General features: G+C 42.1%; 1 pseudogene; it reads left to right on the top strand.

Moving 5' to 3' along the window:
* Positions 1-3,876: 3,876 nt before the first annotated feature.
* LOC139372537 (pseudouridine-5'-phosphatase-like) lies at positions 3,877-19,454 on the top strand (annotated as a pseudogene).
* The last annotated feature ends 1,869 nt before the right edge of the window (positions 19,455-21,323 follow it).

Here is a 21,323-nt window from a genome sequence, read left to right as displayed (position 1 = left end):
CTCTGCTTAGCTTTCCCCAGAGCAAACTCTATTGATCTTAGCTGCTGAATTTGCATTTCAGTTCACTTTTCCTCATTTAAAAGGGTGATTGCAAATATCTCGCAGAGGCCAAAAAATGACGGGGGAATTGCAGCGAAGGTTGATACCAATCAGTCGCCCAAAATTAATGAGCTTATCAGCATAATGTAAATAGTGCAGATGTTAATTGCTTAAGACCTTCCCCTTCTATGCAAGTGTCATGTTTGTATCTGCAAGGTAATGCAATGATTAAATAAATAGAATTAACTTCAGTCTAAAATGTAGGCCTTTACTAATTTCTGTGAGAAAAAAAGTGGCAATTAGATTTACTGGCCTATAGCTGTAAAGCATAAAGCTATAAAGAGTGTAAACCACATGAAATTGTATGATTACAATATATAGTAGGTAAATGCATTACAGCAAAGATATGAATGTCAAGCTATGTAAATCAAATATTTAAAAAAAATGAAGGTTCCCCGACTTTTCTTCTTCCCTTTAGTGCTCACTTTGTGAACAATTAGGTAGAAAAATAATTGAGTGTTCGGTCTGAAGCAATTCCCAAAAAGACACAAAGGTATGAAACACAATTGGTAAAGAGAGGCAAACTCACCCTGAAGGACTCAAACAAAAGGTATGTCCCAAATAGGTATGGGCCCTGGTCAAAAGTAGTGCACTATACAGGGAATAGGGTGATATTTTGGACCTAAGTCTGGGCCTCAGCTATTCCCAATTAGACCGGAATCCATAGCCTCATTAGCTCGCCCAGGTTGGAGGGCTCATTCCCCCGTTGTCTCTTTCTCTCACCTTAACAAGACAAACATTGAGGTTCCAATTATTCTGTAAAATGTGGCACTAGAACACAGGTCCACAGGCTTTGTTAATTTAATCTGCAACAACGAATCCACCTGTATTGTGTGATATAGACTACCCCCTTGGAATGCGGATGAATAAATCAACATAGTTCATTTTAATGAAAAATAATTTAGGCTAGAATCGGCCTAGACTACAGTCAGGGTTTGGTGTTCAGCTAGCCTATATTTATTGATGGATTGCTTTAGGGGTGGTGTGCTTTAGGATTGTCTCTGATAGTCTAATGAAGGCTAGGCCTTGTGATGATGAGCCAATGACGGCCAAAAAAAGGTGCATAGTGAGTTACATCTAGTTTTTTGAAAATCATTTCTCAATATGAAAGTACAGTTTCCAAAACTGTATCACAAGCGAGGATTATTAACGTGTAGACAGAGCATTGGGACTGTACACATTGGCGGCGCCATTGTGGGTGACGAACGAGAGTTATCCTGGCCTCACCCAGAGCCGTCACCGCATAATGCTAAATAATGTTTATAACCCTGTGATAATTAATTAATTAATTGAAAATATAGACAATATTTGAAATATTAAATGCTGCCTACATATAAAGATTGACAAGTGAAAAGTAAGCCTACATTCATCAGTTTACATCGATGGTTTAGGTCCAACACTGCTTGTCTGTTTGAATTAAAAAAAAGTACATTTTTGTAAATTTTTTAAACATTTTACCTTTATTTAACTTGGCAAGTCAGTTAAGAACAAATTCTAATTTACAACGACGGCCTACCAAAAGGCAAAAGGCCTCCTGCGGGGACAAGAGGCTTGGGATTAAAATACATAAATACAGTTGAAGTTGGAAGTTTACATACACCTCAGCCAAATACATTTAAACTCAGTTTTTCACATTTCCTGTCATTTAATCCTAGTAAAGATTCCCTGACAGTTAGGATCACCACTTTATTTTAAGAATGTGAAATGTCAGAATAATAGTAGAGAGAATGATTTATTTCAGCTTTAATTTATTTCATCACATTTCCAGTGGGTCAGAAGTTTACATACACGAAATTAGTATTTGGTAGCATTGCCTTCAGATTGTTTAACTTGGGTCAAACGTTTTGGGTAGCCTTCCACAAGCTTCCCACAATAAGTTGGGTGAATTTTGGCCCATTCCTCCTGACAGAACTGGTGTAACTGAGTCAGGTTTGTAGGCCTCCTTGCTCGCACACGCTTTTCAGTTCTGCCCACAAATTTTCTATAGGATTGAGGTCAGGGCTTTGTGATGGCCACCTCAATACCTTGACTTTGTTATCCTTAAGCCATTTTGCCACAACTTTGGAAGTATGCTTGGGATCATTGTTCATTCGGAAGACCCATTTGCGACCAAGCTTTAACTTCCTGACTGATGTCTTGAGATGTTGATTCAATATATCCACATCATTTCCCTCCCTCATGATGCCATCTATTTTGTGAAGTGCACCAGTCTCTTCTGCAACAAAGCACCCCCACACTATGATGCTGCCACCCCCGTACTTCACGATTGGGATGGTGTTGTTCAGCTTGCAAGCCTCCCCCTTTTTCCTCCAAACATAACGATGGTCATTATGGCCAAACAGTTCTATTTTTGTTTCATCAGACCAGAGAATATTTCTCCAAAAAGTACAATCTTTGTCCCCATGTGCAGTTGCCCACGTAGTCAGGCTTTTTTATGGCGGTTTTGGAGCAGTAGCTTCTTCCTTGCTAAGCAGCCCTTCAGGTTATGTCGATATTGGACTCGTTTTACTGTTGATATAGATACTTTCGTACGTGTTTCCTCCAGCACCTTCACAAGGTTCTTTGCCGTTGTTCTGGGATTGATTTGCAATTTTCGCACCAAAGTGCGTTCATCTCTAGGAGACAGAATGCGTCTCCTTCCTGAGCAGTATGACAGCTGTGTGGTCCCATGGTGTTTATACTTGCATACTATTGTTTGTACAGATGAACGTGGTACCTTTAGGAGTTTGAACCAGATTTCCTTTGATTTTCCCATGATGTCAGGCACACTGAGTTTGAAGGTAGTCCTTGAAATATATCCACAGGTACACCTCCAATTGACTCAAATGATGTCAATTAGCCTATTAGAGTCTTCTAAAGCCATGACATGATTTTCTGGAATTTTCCAAGCTGTTTCAACTTAGTGTATGTAAACTTCTGACCCACTGGAATTGTGATACAGTCAATAAGTGAAATAATCTGTCTGTAAACAATAGTTGGAAAAATGACTTGTGTCATGCACAAAGTAGATGTCCTAACCGACTTACCAAAACTATAGTTTGTTAATAGGAAAATTATGGAGTGGTTGAAAAACAAGTTTTATTGACTCCAACCTAAGTGTATGTAAACTTCTGACTTCAACTGTAAATACAATATAAATATAGGACAAACCACACATCACATCAAGAGAGACAACACTACGTAAAGAGACCTAAGACAACAACATAGCAAGGCAGCAACACATGACAACCCAGCATGGTAGCAACACAACGTTTTTAACAGCACAAGACATGGTACAAACATTATTGGGCACAGTCAACAGCACAAAGATCCAGAAAAGGTCAAAGCACAATATTTTGTATGTGATGTTATCTAAAAATAAACAGTGACGTAAATGTGTTTTAAATGTATAAAATCACATTTAGATTAGGCCTACATTTCTGTCTAAGTAGGTTATTACGAGACTGATTCTTCTGAGTGAATAGGCAGAAGTGGGTTCTGAGAATAAAACTACATTACCCATCAGCCATTACAAAATATTGGACGACTAAAGAATCACCTTTTATTTGCGGCAGCTTCATTTTTGTGAATCTAAATTCATTTGATGTTGTGTAATGTAAACAGTATGTTCTAGAAATGAATAAAAGCATACATTTAGTTTTCTACGTGATAGTTGAGATTTTGGTACCAGTTGTCCATCTTCTTGCTAACCATAACTAACGTTAGCTTGCTAGCTAGTTGGTTCTTCGATTTCAAGATTGGATTTTGTTGTGGTGTTGGCAGCTACTGTAATTGTCTACACAATCAAATTTTAAACCGGTGACCCATGTTATTTTCGACAGCTGTAATCGCAGCAAAAGGTGGCGCTACAAAGTATTAACTTAAGGGGGCTGAATAATTTTGCACGCCCAATTTTTCAGTTTTTGATTTGTTAAAAACGTTTGAAATATCCAATAAATGTCGTTCCACTTCATGATTGTGTCCCACTTGTTGTTGATTCTTCACAAAAAAATACAGTTTTGTATCTTTATGTTTGAAGCCTGAAATGTGGCAAAAGGTCGCAAAGTTCAAGGGGTCCGAATACTTTCGCAAGGCACTGTAGCTATCTAACTTTTATTTTGCACTGTTTTGAACTTGCAGATACAGAGAGGCTGTACACGGTGTCATACCAGAGAGTACGCAACCGGTTTGGAAAGAAATACACCTGGGATGTGAATGGGTAAGAAAGCTATGGAGGCTTCCACCATTATATGAGACTCCCTAGAACTACCAATGACACCAGAGGAACTTCTCAGTGAGACTAGAAAAATACAGGAGAGGATACTTCCTTCAGCTCAAATGATGCAAAGTAACCAGTGTGTGTGTGTGTGTGTGTGTGTGTGGTATAGTTGTAGTTTGAACGTTTTTATAGTTACCATAACATGAACAAAATCATTTATTCTCACCTATGAAATATCAGTTTCTGATGAGTTTATTGACAAACAAATTTTAACCCCATGTTTTCATTCATCAGGTAGAATAGAAGATCAGCAGGCTCTGGGCTTCATAGTGTAAGTTGAGTACCCCTGCTATAAGGCATGAGGCAGAGGGAGTGTGATCCTGTATTTGAACAGGGCTCAATTTGTTTGGATTTGTTAGTATTCACTGTGTGTAGGACTAACCAATGATGTGTACTGTACAGTACCAGTCAAAGTATTGACACACCTACTCATTCAAGGGGTTTTCTTAATTTTTTGTACTGTTTTCTACATCGTAGAATAATAGTTAAGACTCATCCCAAACCATCTCAATTGGGTTGAGGTCGGGTGATTGCGGAGGCCAGGTTATCTGATGCAGCACTCACACACTCTCCTTCTTGGTCAAATAGCCCTTACACAGCCTGGAGGTGTGTTAGGTCTTTGTCCTGTTGAAAAACAAATGATAGTCCCACAAAGCGCAAACCAGACAGGATGGCGTATCGCTACAGAATGCTGTGGTAGCCCTGTTGGTTAAGTGTGCCCTGCATTCTAAATAAATCACAGCCAGTGTCACCAGCAAAACACCTCTACACCATCACACCTCCATGTTTCATGGTGGGAACCACACATGCAGAGATCGTGTTCACCTACTCTCCGTCTCACAAAGACACAGCGGTGGAACCACAAATCTCAAATTTGGACTCATCAGACCAAAGGACAGATTTCTATCGGTTTAATGTCCATTGCTCGTGTTTCTTGGCCCAAGCAAGTCTCTTCTTCTTATTGGTGTCCTTTAGTAGTGGTTTCTTTGCAGCAATTTGACCATGAAGGCCTGATTCACGCAGTCTCCTCTGAACAGTTGATGTTGAGATGTCTGTTACTTGAACTCTGAAGCATTTATTTGGGCTGCAATCTGAGGTTCAGTTAACTTTAACAGATCCTCTGCAGCAGAGGTAACTCTAGGTCTTTCTTTCCTGTGGTAGTCCTCATGAGAGGCAGTTTCATCATAGTACTTTATGGTTTTTGCGACGGCACTAGAAGAAATGTTCAAAGTTCTTGAAATGTTCCGTATTGACTGACCTTCATGTCTTAAAGTAATGATGGACTGTCGTTTCTCTTTGCTTATTTGAGCTGTTCTTGCCATAATATGGACTTGGTCTTTTACCAAATAATGTTATCTTCTGTATACCATCCCTACCTTGTCACAAGGCAAAGGGTGGCTACTTTGAAGAACCTCAAATATAAAATATATTTTGATTTGTTTAACACTTTTTTGGTTACTACAGTTGTGGACAAAGGTTTTGAGAATGACACAAATATACATTTTCACAAAGTCTGCTGCCTCAGTTTGTATGATGGTAAATTTGCATATACTCCAGAATGTTATGAAGAGTGATCAGATGAATTGCAATTAATTGCAAAGTCCCTCTTTGCCATGCAAATGAACTGAATCCCTCCCAAATTTCCACTGCATTTCAGCCCTGCCACAAAAGGACCAACTGACATGTCAGTCTGGAAGCAGGAGATCACTCTGTCATGCTGATTGAGTTCGAATAACAGACTGGAATCGTCAAAAGGAGGGTGGTGCTTGGAATCATTGTTCTTCCTCTGTCAACCATGGTTACCTGCAAGGAAACACGTGCCGTCATCATTGCTTTGCACGAAAAGGGCTTCCTAGGCAAGGATAATGCTGCCAGTAAGATTGCATCTAAATCAACCATTTATCTGATCATAAAGAACTTCAAGGAGAGCGGTTAAGTTGTTGTGAAGAAGGCTTCAGGGCACCCAAGGCACCCAAGTCCAGCAAGCGCCAGGACCGTCTCCTAAAGTTGATTCAGCTGCGGGATCGGGGCACCACCAGTACAGAGCTTGCTCAGGAATGGCAGCAGGCAGGTGTGAGTGCATCTGCACGCACAGTGAGGCGAAGACATTTGGAGGATGGCCTGGTGTCAAGAAGGGCAGCAAAGAAGCTACTTCTCTCCAGGAAAAACATCAGGGACAGACTGATATTCTGCAACCTCTCCCAACCATCCAGGAACAGTTTTGTGATGAACAATGCCTTTTCCAGCATGATGGAGCACCTTGCCATAAGGCAAAACTGATAACCAAGTGGCTCGGGGAACAAAACATTGATATTTTGGGTCCATTGCCAGGAAACTCCCCAGACCTTAATCACATTGAGAACTTGTGGTCAATCCTCAAGAGGCAGGAGGACAAACAAAAACTCACAAATTCTGACAAACTCCAAGCATTGATTATGCAAGAATGGGCTGCCATCAGTCAGGATGTGGCCCAGAAGTTAATTGACAGCATGTCAGGGTGGATTGCAGAGGTCTTGAAATAGAAGGGTCAACACTGCAAATATTGACTCTTTGCATCAACTTCATGTAATTGTCAATACATGCCTTTGACACTTATGAAATGCTTGTAATTATACTTCAGTATTCTATAGTAACATCTGACAAAAATATCTAAAGACACTGAAGCAGCAAACTTCGTGGAAATTAATATTTGTGTCATTCTCAAAACTTGAGGCCACAGCTGTACATGATTCCATATGTGTTATTTCATAGTGTTGATGTCTTCACTATTATTCTACTATGTAGAAATTGTACAAATAAAGAGAAACCCTTGAATGAGTAGGTGTGTCCAAACTTTAACTGGTAACCAGGAGTGGAGAAGCTCATCCACCATCTCTGTAAACACAAGGTGCCCATCGCCATAGTGACAAGCTCAGCAGGCCTGATGTTTGAGATGAAGACCAGTCATCACAAAGCCTTTTTTGACTTGTTCAGCCACATCATCCTGGGGGATGACCCCAATGTGAAAAACAGCTAACCTCAGCCTGACTCCTTCTTGGTGTGTGCCAACAGGTTCACTCCTCCTGTGCCTCCAGGCACGGTAATAGGGACAGTAGCCTACAGTGGGTAGTGGAGTAGACTATTGCCCTATACTTGCCTCATGAATAAATAAGCTAAGCATAAAATAACCAGCCACAATAAGAGAGACAGACCAGTAGACACTCTAAGATACTCTCATACACACCTAGTAATGTTGGAGGGGGAAAGCAGCCCGAAGGTCACCAATTCTTACCAATCATGGCTCAGATGCTATAAATTATAGGAAAAGGGACAGGGTAGTGGACAGTAGGCTGGCACAACTTATAACGCTGAAAAAGAGCAACCCCTAAAAGTTGTACACCAATTCCGTTGTTTTTCATTTGTTACTTAGTATATTCATTCGTAGGCTAATCATTGACCAGATAAACTAAATAGTTTTTATTGGACCCTGTGGAATTGCGTTTATACAGTACCTCCAAGAAAGTGGGTTACCTCTTAAGCCCATAACCAATTCTGTTGTTAGGAAGGTTACCAAGGCTAATGTCATCCTGTCATGCTTCAATGCCCCAGCTATCACCTGTTCTTAAGACATGTTAAAGGAATTATTATCTAGACACTGACTAACTGACTGATCGACTGTAGCAGATCCAAACTAGGCTATCGAAAGTTTAGCTTCTATTTATAAGAACCTATGGAATTTTATTTATTTACACATCCAGAAAGTGAGGGAAATGATTAAGCCTATAACCGACTTCATACTCTCTCATGCATTTCCATTTTCAATGCCAATGTTTTGGCTTATTAAGGGTAGCTGTAAGTAACAGATCTGTGTTGTCAACACCAGCCATGAAAATACCCCCAACACTCCCACAACACTGAGGAATCACACTGTGTACATTCCCGAATGGCACCCTATTCCCTTTTATAGTGCACTACATTTGACCAGGGCCCATAGTGCACTCGTCAAATGTAGTGCACTATACAGGGAATAAGGTGCTACTTGGGATGCAGCCACAACCATGTTTAATCACCTTCCTTCCATGCCTGTTTTAGCAAACCCACCTATGAAATAGGTCTACAATCATTAGGGTTAGAAGACTACATTCAGTTCGTTTTAGAGCGCTATCAAATGGAAAACGAAAAATGGGAACCCGAAAAGAGAGGTTAATAGCTTTGGATTTGTTGTTTTCCTTTTTGAGGTAAATGAATCTCCCTAACAGGTGCAGGGCTGTAGATTTCTCTGCAAATGGATCTGCTGCAGCAGTAGCCTTCAATACTTGTCGGCCTGCTTTTTTTAATCTTGGAGGCTTCCAAACATACCCAGTTAGGACTTGCGTTTTTCTTGATGAGATATGGAACTGCGGCTGAGAGGGGAATCGGTTCAGTGTTTAGTGGAATAACGAATGATGATGCATCACACCCTGGCTCCTCTCTCCGTGACAGTTTTGCCTAAGCACAGAGGGAGAGAGAGAAATAGGGAGGGAGGGGACAAATTGCGGTTCAGGATCGCAAGGAGGAGACAGAAGAAAGACAGAATGCAAGGAAAAGAAAAAGGGGAAGGTGTATTAACATTGTGTTCGCAGCGTCTCTCCTACCCCCAGATTAGTAGAAGCAGTGATGAATTTACAATGAGTTGAATTCATTGTAGTGAGGCATTTCACAGAAACTGCAGCGAAGACGGGCTTAGGTGATACATTTGAGTTGTATTTTTGTCCTTTTTACCTCTAAAATGTAAGCATTATTTTAAGCTTTCCCTACAACTGTACATGTTCAATAACAGTCATGCAGTGAAATTTCAATCCATTTCTCAGGATGCATTTTTCTTCTTGTGCTTTAAAGGTTGCTGTTTATATTAACGTTATTGGGAGGAAGGTTTCCTTGGAATACAGGCATGAAGTGACGTGAGGCATTTTGAGGGCTCTGATGATGCTATGCAACACTGCAGGTAATACGCCTGGCAGACTGCTTAAAACCCTCTCACAAGTGAGTAATGTGCCCAGCCCAGTACTCTGTCTCTATGGTGACCAAAGGCAAGGAAATAGTCCTCCACCTCCTCCATTTTTCACTTTCTCCCCAGCACTAAAAAATACTATGACATAGAGAGAGTGAGGGAGAAAGGGAGGGAGGCCGAGGGAGATAGAGAAAAGGTTTTCACTAAAGGTGTGTGTGCTCAGCCTACCAACTAAGATTAATGAAGTAGGGTTCAATTTGGGACATACATTGAAAGGCAGGGAGAAAAGTAATTCCGCTACCATTAATCATAAATGACCTTACACCAAGGAAAGGTTTATAGCACCAAAAGCGGTACAATTAGGACATGAAATGAACTTGTGTAAAATGAAATAGGCCCATTATAGCATGGATCATCTTAAAGATATTGAAAGAGAGACTTGTTTAACTGTTGTAGGTAGTTGAGTTAGATACTGAATTATGTGCATGGGAAAGAGTCGTGCCTTAAAGGCCAATGTCTTCACACTCCTACTGCGTCTAATAACCCTGTGTAGACTATAGTTAAAGAAACCCAACCAACCTTATTTAAAAACAGTGAGGCGACAATAGGTTTCAGAAAAGACCCACTTACATCCCAAATGACAATATATTCCCTCTTCATGCAGTACTTTTGACCAGGGGCCATAGGGCTCTGGTCAGAAATAGTGCACTGTGTAGGGAATAGGGTGCCATTTGGGTCTAAGTCACAGAGAGGCTCACACAGAGGGTGTAAAGAGTCAGTACAGAGACCGTATTGACTCCAGAGCTTGGATCTGTAGCTAGCCTATATAATGATATTACAACAACAACAACAACACAACGCTGATTTAGGGACAACCAGTCGCCTCGGCTACACCCCCGTATTTTATGGGCGTTTCAACTATCGGGACCCAGTGGGCCTCTCTGCAGTGCAGATGCACCAACCACATCATAAATTGTAACTGCTGCTATAATCCCAAAATAGACACATTGTTCAATATTTCTCAACCACATAGTCCATTTTTAAAAATTGTATTCTTCAATTTAGCTATCACAGTGCGAACTGTGATGCGTTTGTGGTGCCCAGTGTGTTTGGTGCTGGTGGATTGAAATGGTCAGGGACTAAAACAGGCTTGATCTATCTATCTGAATAGTGAAGGCTGTGCTATTCTACAGCCCTAATGATGTTCCTTATGAACAGACAGTCAGCCATGTGCTTTGACGGAGAAGGTAGGGCCTCGCTGTGAGTAAAAATGTTTTTAAAAACAGGAGTGTTTTTTTTTAATATCAGCTCTATGAAATATTCAATACTTGAGCTTTGAAGTTCTCTGCAAAAAATATTATGGACACAGTGGTGCTTTAAGTGGTCAGAAGGTCTGTTCTTAATAGCAGTAGATGTAATTCCGCTTGCCCTATACTCAGCAGTAATGTGCTTGTTTAGGTTTTTATGTCTAGCGCCACATTTTAGTGGCCTAAAACCCTGCGAACTCCCATTCATTTCAGATGCACAATATTATTTGATTTGTTAAAGTCCTTTCTGAACACAGACTTCCGTGTTCGTTTTTCACTGAGCCTGTTGGGTCCTTTTCTGTCCACGCCAAATCAGGAACGGGGAGAATACATTGTCAGCGGGTCTGTCTGAGTTTATGAGGAGATTTAACAGTATTGATTACTCCTTTTATTCTGTTGGAAAGAAATCCCAACACTGGCATGGAGATGTAAGATTTACGGACAGACACTCGGTCAATGGGGATTTTTATGAGCTCCCGGGGAGTGTCACTGTCACAGCCGTTATACAAGTTAAAGGCTATTTCCTGGGGGTCTAGTTCGCTGAAATATCATGGTTTGCTAATGATTTTCTTATCTGGAAGGTAGTTGTGGAAGGATGGTGCGGGAGAGAATTGACTTCACTCAATCATCAATAGGTATGTCTTTACCTTGACCTTCTATTTCCGCCATTTCTAGATAACGTGACCCTTACCTAGGGTTATTTATGAAGTCTACCTATTCCATAGCCTGCATGTAGCCTAAGTCTTTCAAAACCTAATCTCTCTCAACCGATTCCGGGCGCTCAGCAAACACAGTGGCTGTTAGAAAAATACTAGATTTAGAATAGTCTCCTCTGAGTAAAAGATGAAAACGGGTCCTCACTCCTCAGACACCAAATGAAAGCTATTCCGCACCTGTCTGCCATCCGTCCTAAAATGACGAACATCTGACTGACCTCTCCATGTGATTTTTCTCATGGTTGACCAAACCACTCATTAGCCTTGTGAACACAGCACTCTGGAGGCCAATGGATTGCCCTGTTATGCGTTTATACTGTGCCCTCCAGGGTTGCATCCCAAATGACACCCTATTCCCTTTATAGTGCACAACTTTTGAGTGCACCACAGAGCCCTATGGACCCTGGTCAAAAGCTGGGCACCGTAAAGGGAATAGGGTGCCATTTAGGACGCAAACCTCCATGACCTCCAGATTTTTTAAACGATGGCCTGCATTTCCTGTTTCCTGTGTATAACAAAGTACCCCATAACACAGATGATGAAACGTTACACATCCCTGTAGTCAGCCTGCCCTGGGCTTAGATGGTTTAGAAGAGGTAGCAGTCAATCTATCACTGTCTCTTCCCTCACTCAACAACCCACGTTGCCGGCTCGAATATACACACTCGCACAACTCCTCACTGTGTGATGTGTTAGTTTCAGGTATTTTCTTGCTACGGTACCGTTCATCAAGTTTGAGAATGCATCAGTCTGAGACCGACTGTTTGATGTATGAACGCACGCACTACCTCTCTTAATTGCATTAAGCTCAGACCAGATTGGTGTCGGAGCATGACGAGAGGCAGAAGGACTGTTTTATTTACCCGACATAAACAAAACATCAACTGCTCTGGTTAAATATTGAAGGGAAAGAGACTGTACAGGCGCTGTTATTTCAGTGAATGGCTGTGTGACTGTGACAAGCCCCGTCTTAAAGCCGTGCGAAAGTTAACAGACACACAGGCACTCTGGTGTTGACATAGTTGGTTTGCCTTGTCGTGTCAGACGTTGACAAAAGCGACAAGGGAAGTAATATGTTGGAGCAGAGGATCAGCCTCTTTAGGATATGACACCTGAGGAAAAAAGAAAATGATTTGTTGAATGGATCACTGTCAAACAACTGTGTCAAAATTCCATTCAAAATACGTTGTTTTTTTTATCTCCCTTGATGTGTCCTTCCAGGAACATAAAAATGACACAAAATGACATACAAAAAGACACAATAAAATAGAAAATGACACAGTAAAGGTAGTATTTAGTAGTAGTATTTATTGGGAAAAAAAACAACTGAAATACATAATATACATAATCTGCCTCTGTCTCATGCTTCAGGAACAGGAGATGTCTCCTGCCCTATGAGCCATTCTGACTCAGACAAGCCGTGGCTTGTGCAAAGCCACCCACCTACATCATTCAATACACAACAGTGCAAATTACAATACAAAATATATCAAAATGGCTCTCTTCACAGTCCCCGTTGTGCCGTAAGGTGTTCTTTTATCTGTTTTTTTAATGTTTTTTAAATCTGTTTTTATTGCTTTCTTGAGTTACCGGAGGTGGCAGAGAGCTCCATGTTGTCATGGCTCAATTAATACTGTGCGTTATCCCAGCCTCTGTTTTGGACCTGGTGACTGTGAAGAGACCTCCTGGTTGCGTGTCTCGTGTTGTACCGATGAGTGTCCGAACTGTGTGCCGACTGCTTGAACAGACAGTTCAGTAACCTTCAACACATCGATATCTCGCAGAAAGACCGATAGTGATGCAGTCAGTCTCTCCTCTACTCGGAGCTCGGAGAGATTGACATGCATGTCACTGACAATCGCCATCTGTGTACATCTACATGCAATTACGTGCTGCTCTGTTCTGGACCGACTGTCATTGACCTATGTCCCTCTTTGCCGCACACGACCCCACGACTGGGCCATAGTCCCGGTGCGACAAAGGCCTGTAGGACCTGTCTGGTCGACTGAGGTGTCAAGAAAGCAGAGCAACACCTCATCATGTTTTAGTAACCATTGAGTCCATATGATTTTACCATGATATTGTAGCTTGCTATCTAGGGTTACAGCCAGAAGTTTAGTCTCTAAGTTGCTCAATCGCCACATTATTCAATAATAGATCTGGAGGCGCTTTAGGGTTGATTTGTCCCAAAAACAATACTTTTAGTTTTTAAAAGCTCTATGTTAAGCTCTATGTTTTAGAGCTCTATGTTAAGGGTGTCAATTACTTATTTTACTGTCGTAGCCGACCTCCACTGAGTGCACAAAACATTAGGAACACCTGCTCTTTCCATGACAGACTGACCAAGTGAAACCAGGTGATCCCTTATTGATGTCACTTGTTAAATCAACCTTAATCAGTGTAGATGAAGGGGAGGAGACAGGTTAAAGAAGGATTCTTAAGCCTTGAGACAGTTGAGACATGGATTGTGTGTGGGGGGAGAAGTCACCTTAGGAGTGTTTAGGCAAGAGGCCTGTAGTATTTACTCTGTCTATGCACACTAGGTAAGACCTGGGCGAACCACCCCCTGTATTTTGGTTAGTGTGCCAGGTGGTAGGAGAGGGGGAACATTAACTTTCTTTGCTTTGGTTCCTTCCAGCCCCGTTTCCCCACCTTGCCGTGTGAAGGAAGAATAAATTCCCTGTAAACGGTAATATTCTCTCCCTCTGTCATCCTTACCCGCACCTACAATCACATACCTTTTTCACTCCACGGGCAATTGAGTTGTAGCAGGGTGTTGCGTTCCCTCCTCCGAGAGGCGTACGTGACAGTACACTCAGTGTATATTCTGTGAAAGGTCGTTTAATAGAAACGGAAAACAATGGCCCAAGCCGGCTGCCCTGCAGTACACCGCACGCCACTGAATTTGCATTAGAGAGGTTTCGATAAAATAAAACAACTCTGTGTTCTATTAGATGGGTAACTATCTATTCATGATTGAGAGGATGCAAATCCATAAAACTTAAGTGTTTTTTTTTCTTTCAGCAATAGGTTTTGATCAACGATGGTCTAACAAAACCGCTTCTTACTACCAATTGCTTTCATCCAATCATAAGTCATTTGTGTCAGTGCCGAGCATGTTGAGTGCTCTTCTCTACATGAATGCTGAAAGTCTTAATGTGTTTTCTGTGAAATAACTTTTGAGCTCCACTATACCTTCCCTATCCTCATTCATCTGTGTGTAGATTTAGTAAACCCAGCTTTATTTCCTAGTTTCCCTGGTCCATGTCTAGGTTGAGTGCGTATGGCGACTGTGACCTACGGTTCTCTGCTTCTCCATCTGGGCCGAATGGCTCATCTAAGGAGGATTCCCCAGGGACTGACCATGCTGCCAGGTCAAGTCTGACAGATCCAGACCCTGCTCTCTGTTTACAGTAGCATGTGCCTACTGTCTAGCAGCATGCCTACACACTCATCTGCCATAACACACAGTACATATGATTCCATCATATAACATACATACACTACATGACCAAAAGTATGTGGACATACTTGTCGAACATCTCATTCCAAAATCATGGGTGTTAATATGGAGTCGGTGCCCCCCCCCCCTTCCCCAAACTGTTGCCACAAAGTTGGAAGCACATAATCGTCTAAAATGTCATTGAATGCTGTAGCGTTAGGATTTCCCTTCACTGGAACTAAAGGGAAAACAGCCCCAGAGCATTATTCTTCCTCCACCAAATTTTACAGTTGGTACTATGCATTTAAGCAGGTATCGTTCTCCTAACATCCGCCAAACCCAGATTAATCCACCGGACTGCCAGATGGTGAAACATGATTCATCACTCCAGAGAATGCGTTTCCACTGCTCCAGAGTTCAATGGTGCCGAGCTTTACACTATTCCAGCCAACGCTTGGCATTGCGCATGGTGATCTTAGGTTTATGTGTGGCTGCTCGGCCATGGAAACCCATTTCATGGAGCTCTTGACGAACAGTTCTTGTGCTGACGTTGCTTCCACAGGCAGCTTGGAACTCGGTAGTGAGTGTTGCAACCGAGGACAGACAATTTTTTTTTGTACTCAGTGGTCCTGGTTCTGTGAGCTTGTGTGGCCTATCACTTCGCGGCTGAGCCGTTGTTGCTCCTAGACATTACCACTTCGCAATAACAGCACTTGCAGTTGACCGGGACAGCTTTAGCAGGGCAGCACTTTGTCGAACTGACTTGGAAAGGTGGCATCCTATAATAATGCCAAAAAAAGTCACTGAGCTCTTCAGTAAGGCCATTCTACTGCTAATGTTTGTCTGTAGAGATTGCATGGCTGTGTGCTCGATTTTATACACCTGTCAGCAATGGGTGTGGCTGAAATAGCAGAATCCACTCACTTGAAGGGTTGTCCACATACTTTTGTGTGTATATATAGTGTATCTGATTAAATCACCTAACATACACTACCGTTCAAAAGTTTGGGGTCACTTAGAAATGTCCTTGTTTTCCATGAAAACACATGAAATGAGTTGCAAATATAGTCAAGACTTTGACAAGGTTAAAAATAATTCTTAATGGAAATAAAAATTGTGTCCGAAAAGATTTCACCCCATGCTTCCTGAAGCACCTCCCACAAGTTGGATTGGCTTGATGGGCACTTACATACCATACGGTCAAGCTGCTCCCACAACAGCTCAATAGGGTTAAGAACCGGTGACTATCCTGGCCCCTCCATTATAGACATACCAGCTGACTGCTTCTTCCCCAAATAGTTCTTGCATAGTTTGGAGCTGTGCTTTAGGTCATTGTCCTGTTGTAGGAGGAAATTGGCTCCAATTAAGCGGCGTCCACATGGCGTTGCAAAATGGAGTGATAGACCTTCATCAAGATCCCTTTTACCCTGTACAAATCTCCCACTTTACCACCACCACAGCACCCCCAGACCATCACATTGCCTCCACAATGCTTGACAAATGGCATCAAGCCCTCTTCCAGCATCTTTTCATTTTTTCTGCATCTCAAGAATGTTCTTCTTTGTGATCCGAACACCTCAAACTTAGATTTCTGTCCATAACACTTCTTTCCAATCTTCCTCTGTCCAGTGTCTGTGTTCTTTTGCACATCTTAATCTTTACTTTTAATTGGCCAGTCTGAGATATGTCTTTTTATTTGTAAGAAAATATATGGCTTTTTCCAGCATCCCGGAGTGGCATCTTCACTGTTAACGTTGAGACTGGTGTTTTGCGGGTACTATTTAAGTAAGCTGCCAGTTGGACTTGTGAGGCATCTGTTTCTCAAGCTAGACACTAATGTACTTGTCCTCTTGCTCAGTTGTGCACAAGGGCCTCCCACTCCTCTTTCTATTCTGTTTAGAGCCAGTTTGCGCTGTTCTGTGAAGGGAGTAGTACACAGCGTTTTACGAGATCTTCAGTTTCTTGGCAATTTCTCGCATGGAATAACCTTCATTTCTCAGAACAAGAAGTTTCAGAAGAAAGTTCTTTGTTTCTGATCATTTTGAGCCTGTAATCGAACCCAGAAATGCTGATGCTTCTTTAATCAGCACAACAGTTTTCAGCTGTGCTAACATAATTGCAAAGGGGTTTTCTAATGAGCAATTAGCCTTTTAAAATGTCTAACTTTGATTAGCTAACACAATGTGCCATTGGAACACAGGAGTGATAGTTGCTGATAATGGGCCTCTGTACACATATGTAGATATTCCATAAAAGATCTGCTGTTTCCATCTACAATTGTCATTTACAACATTAACAAATGTCTAAACTGCATTTCAGATCAATTTGATGCTATTTTGATGGACGAAAATTGAGCTTTTCTTTCAAAAACGAGGACATTTTTAAGTGGCCCGAAACTTTTAAACAGTAGTGTACATACTTATGACTCAGTCAAATAACATTCTCCAGTCCCAGTCTCTCTGAGGGAAACTTTTCTCTCCTTGTTCTAAGTGTCCCGTGATAGTCCTGTAAACTATTAAACGTCCTGGTCCGTTCTGCTGAAGTAGCTGCTGCTGGCTGCCAAGCAGGCCCTGGATCTGCTCCATAACAACACTACGCTGTGTCCTGTCATCTCCCCGTAATACACCGTTGTAAAGGGAGTGTGTGTGACGTGCTGCTGAGCTGGCTATTCACAGTAGTCTTGGCACCAGCCACTGTAGTCTGATGTGCGTCCCTAATGGCATCCCATTCCCTATGTAGTGCACTACTTTTGAGAAGAGCCTGGTCAAAAGCAGTGCACTATGTAGGGAATAGGGTGTCATTTGGAAAGTATCCACACACACACACACTGAGTCTCCCCCTCTCTTCGTGTTGTGGCATTGACTGCCTTGGGTACACTGTGAATACAGATTAAATTGGTTCTGATGAATGTTGCATGTGTTTGGGTGTATGCCTCGGGACTGGTTGTTAATCTTCCATGGGGCTGGCTGTTGGAGGCCTGCATGGTGAACGACTTTGGGTTCTCTGTCTGTTCTCCGTTCACTGTTCCCAATGCATGGAATAGCAGGCCTGTAGTTCAACAATAAAATATAGATTTTTGAAGCAAACTTCTTAACAATGAGAGGGAGAAAAGACCCTTGACCCTTTATAAGGCAAATCACCACCCCAATCTCTCTTTGCTGCTGTGACTTGTAGCCTGGTCACAGATCTGCTTGTGTCCTTGCAAACTCCATTGCTCATTGTCAAGCCAAACATGTTTGGCATGACAATGAGTGACAAGGAGTTAGTCTGAGTGCCAGTCTGTTTGTGCTATCATGCCATGTGCCTTCCTCCTGAGCCTAATGCAGTGCATTTGAGTCCTGTTTCCCTCTCGTCCATTACAATGCAGCCATTGAACACTGATTTAAGGTTAATTTGCCTGGCTCGTTGCCTAATTCAGAGTCTTAGTTGCTCCCAATTAAGGGGCATTACCTAGCGAGGGCCCCTCGGTTGCCTTGCTGCTCTGTGTTTCCATACTTATTGTCCCTCTCCTAGGCTACTTCTAGGCAAGAGTCAGTTAGTCAAATCTTCTAGAGTCCTCGAGTCGGCTTCTATTGTTCCACCTGGGAACCTTTTAAAGTTATTTTAGTTCCATTTAAGAATTAGAGAAGAGACTGACTGGTAGTCAGGGCATTTAGGGCATTTCCGAAGCTGCTAGGTCAATCTGGTACAATTAAATTACATTGTCTGTCACTATTAGTGTGTGTGGTAAGTCAAAGGCAAATTGGAGGGAAATCATGTAGAAGAAAGAACATTGCAGAAAATAGTGCAACTGTGTGATTCTTTTTGTGCACTCATTCAAATTATAGGGATTGATTGAACCTTGAATTAGGTAGTGGCGGGAGACGTCTTTGGAGGGGGTGTTTTGTTTGAAAAGCCAGGAAGCATAGCTATTGAGGTTCAAAAAGCGCAGGATGTCGGAAGTTCCCAATGAATAAAAAGGAAGCTCTGGTCACTCAGTTCTTTGTCCATTCTTCTCAACACGGCTTCCATATTGGCTTTTAATTCGTATGCTGCCTCTATTCATGCATCTGTGACGCAAAAGTAACAGCCAGAATCATACTGTGGGTCACCTCACCTCAACACGAGTTCTTCAGTATGACAGCCTTCCTCTGCTCTGTTTTCTCCACCAGACACTGAGTTGCAGGTCATAGACATAGGCTTCTCAGTCCAAAACATTGTGCTTTGTGCTGTGTCAATAGACTGTACTGTTGTATGTTGTGGTTGCATAATAAGGCACCATAAATCTTGTCTTACTTCCTCTTTTTTTTTAAATGGATAACTTCTGGTATTTTGCCTTCAACCTCCTGTAGTGGACACACAAGGTTATAATACATAATTGACTGTATAGCAGAATTACATGAACCATTGTTCACTCCATTATGCCCCCATGTGAATTTAAAAATCCTTTTGTCTCCTTTCACTTTTTATTTAACACTGTTTGACATCCAGCACCTGCTTGTCTTGTTTCCTGGTGTTTGAGGATGCTCCTATGGGTGTTAAGGCCGGCCTAGCGGCTGTGATGCAGGTGGTAATGATCCCTGATGACAAACTGGACCGAGGCCTTACCCAGGAGGCCACACTGGTCCTGAGGACCATGGAGGACTTCAAACCAGAGATGTTCAGCCTGCCGGCCTATGACTGAGCTCCATCTGCTTCCTGCTCAGGACTGAGAACCTCCAATTCACCCCTTCTTTTTACCCCCTATTTCCACCATTTAGCCAAATCAGAGCAATGTAATGATGCTAATCACAATGATCACAATGCTGATCCAAATTATGCAATGATGCTGAATTTGATTGTTACTTGGAACTTGTGATCAAGTTGTTGTTAGTCAAATATTTACATTTTTGCTTTGGCCAAGTAATGAGAACGGCTGAGAATAATGGTTGAATTGAACATATTGAGATGTCATTTTTTTTTTTCTCAACCTTTTACATAGGTTGGTATTGTAAGCAACTCGTTGCCGATCAGTTTGAAGGCTTCTATTGTGATACGGTGTGCATCCCAAATGGCACCCTATTATCTACATAGTGCACTACTTTTGACCCGAGTCCAACACAGTCATTCTAGGTAAAGATGTATCAGTCTCTGAGTCTTAATGTCCTTGAACAGCTTTCTTAACCAACTGGAGATGAAGCTGTTGGATTCTCCCTCTTTTCCCCGCGTTCATACCTTTTGCCACTCGTCTTCGAGCGGGGCCTATTGAAATGCCAAAGACACTTTTCCCAGCTTGGATGTGTAATCCAATAAAGATGGCGAGAGAAATCTTCAGCTCTTTCATCTTCACTCATGTTTGCCTCAGCAGTGCTGCTGGAATTCACATGTTTTCTTCTTCCCTGAGAGGACCCCTGAAACGACTGAACACAGGAGTAGAGTTACTGAGCGCTAATGCAGAGCCCTGTTCCCTCACCTCCCTCAGGCTGTTGAAATAGGATTTCACTGCTGTTGTATCCTTCCGTCCGCTAACCTTCTTCCTCCTCCTGGCCTCCATGCATCCCTGGCCTTTCATCCTCAACTTGGGCTAATCTCTGAGGCTTTTCCTCTTCTGCTCCTCATCACTCAGCCATTTTACAAGTAATTTACCCCCTCATGCCCTGAAGTGTGTGTGTGTGTGTGTGTGTGAATATACACTGAGTGTACAATGCATGAGGACCATGACTTAGACAGACCAGGTGAATCCAGGTGAAAGCTATAATCCTTTATTGATGTCACTTGTGAAATCCACTTAAATCAGTGTAGATAAAGGGGAGGAGGCAAATTGAGGCTGTTCTGAGGGCAAAAGGGGGTGCAACTCAATATTAGGAAGGTGTTTTGTACACTGTGTATATGCATGTGTGTGTCTGTACATTATGTGTGTGTACTTAGCAAAAAGTGTGATGGTGTTAGAACATCATGTCTGAAAAAATGTAGGGAGTTCAGGGTATGATTGGTACATAATGGCCATTGCCATTTGCCACAGTCTAAAGGAATTATATATTTTGCGGTTGGAAATGCATTTTCTTTGAATCTAATAATTTACTACAGAGAAATGTTTTATTGTGGTAAATGGTAGTAGCTCAATGCATATACAGTTTTCACCAGTATTGTTGTAAAATGCACATGGAGTTACCAAGTGGGCATTCAACATTCAACATGCATTTTCAATTGTGTTTCTGTGAAATGCACTGAAAAGTCCATCAGTGTACCGTTGCTATTCACAAAGCATATTGTCCTTTTGTTGTGACATAATAGCGCTTTCTCTTCTCTTCTGCTAGCATTCATCCTCCCCCTCAAGGTCTATGACTACGCTGGTGAGCAGACACAGAGAGAGGTGCTTGGTCCGCCCAGGAGCAGCCTATTGGCTATGTCTCATCTGGGCAACCAATCACCACCGGTTTAGCTTCATGATCCAGCCACTGCCTGCCTAGGAAAAGCACTATAGCCAATAACGGTGATATCAGAGCTTACTCTTCCACCTGTAATGCCAGTCCACCTGAGTGCTTGTGACTAGAAGGGCTCCAATGGCTCCTAA

The sequence above is a fragment of the Oncorhynchus clarkii genome, chromosome 18 (genome assembly GCF_045791955.1).
Source record: "Oncorhynchus clarkii lewisi isolate Uvic-CL-2024 chromosome 18, UVic_Ocla_1.0, whole genome shotgun sequence".
Classification (NCBI taxonomy): Eukaryota; Metazoa; Chordata; class Actinopteri; order Salmoniformes; family Salmonidae; genus Oncorhynchus; species Oncorhynchus clarkii.
This window is presented reverse-complemented; position numbering and strand designations above follow the sequence as displayed.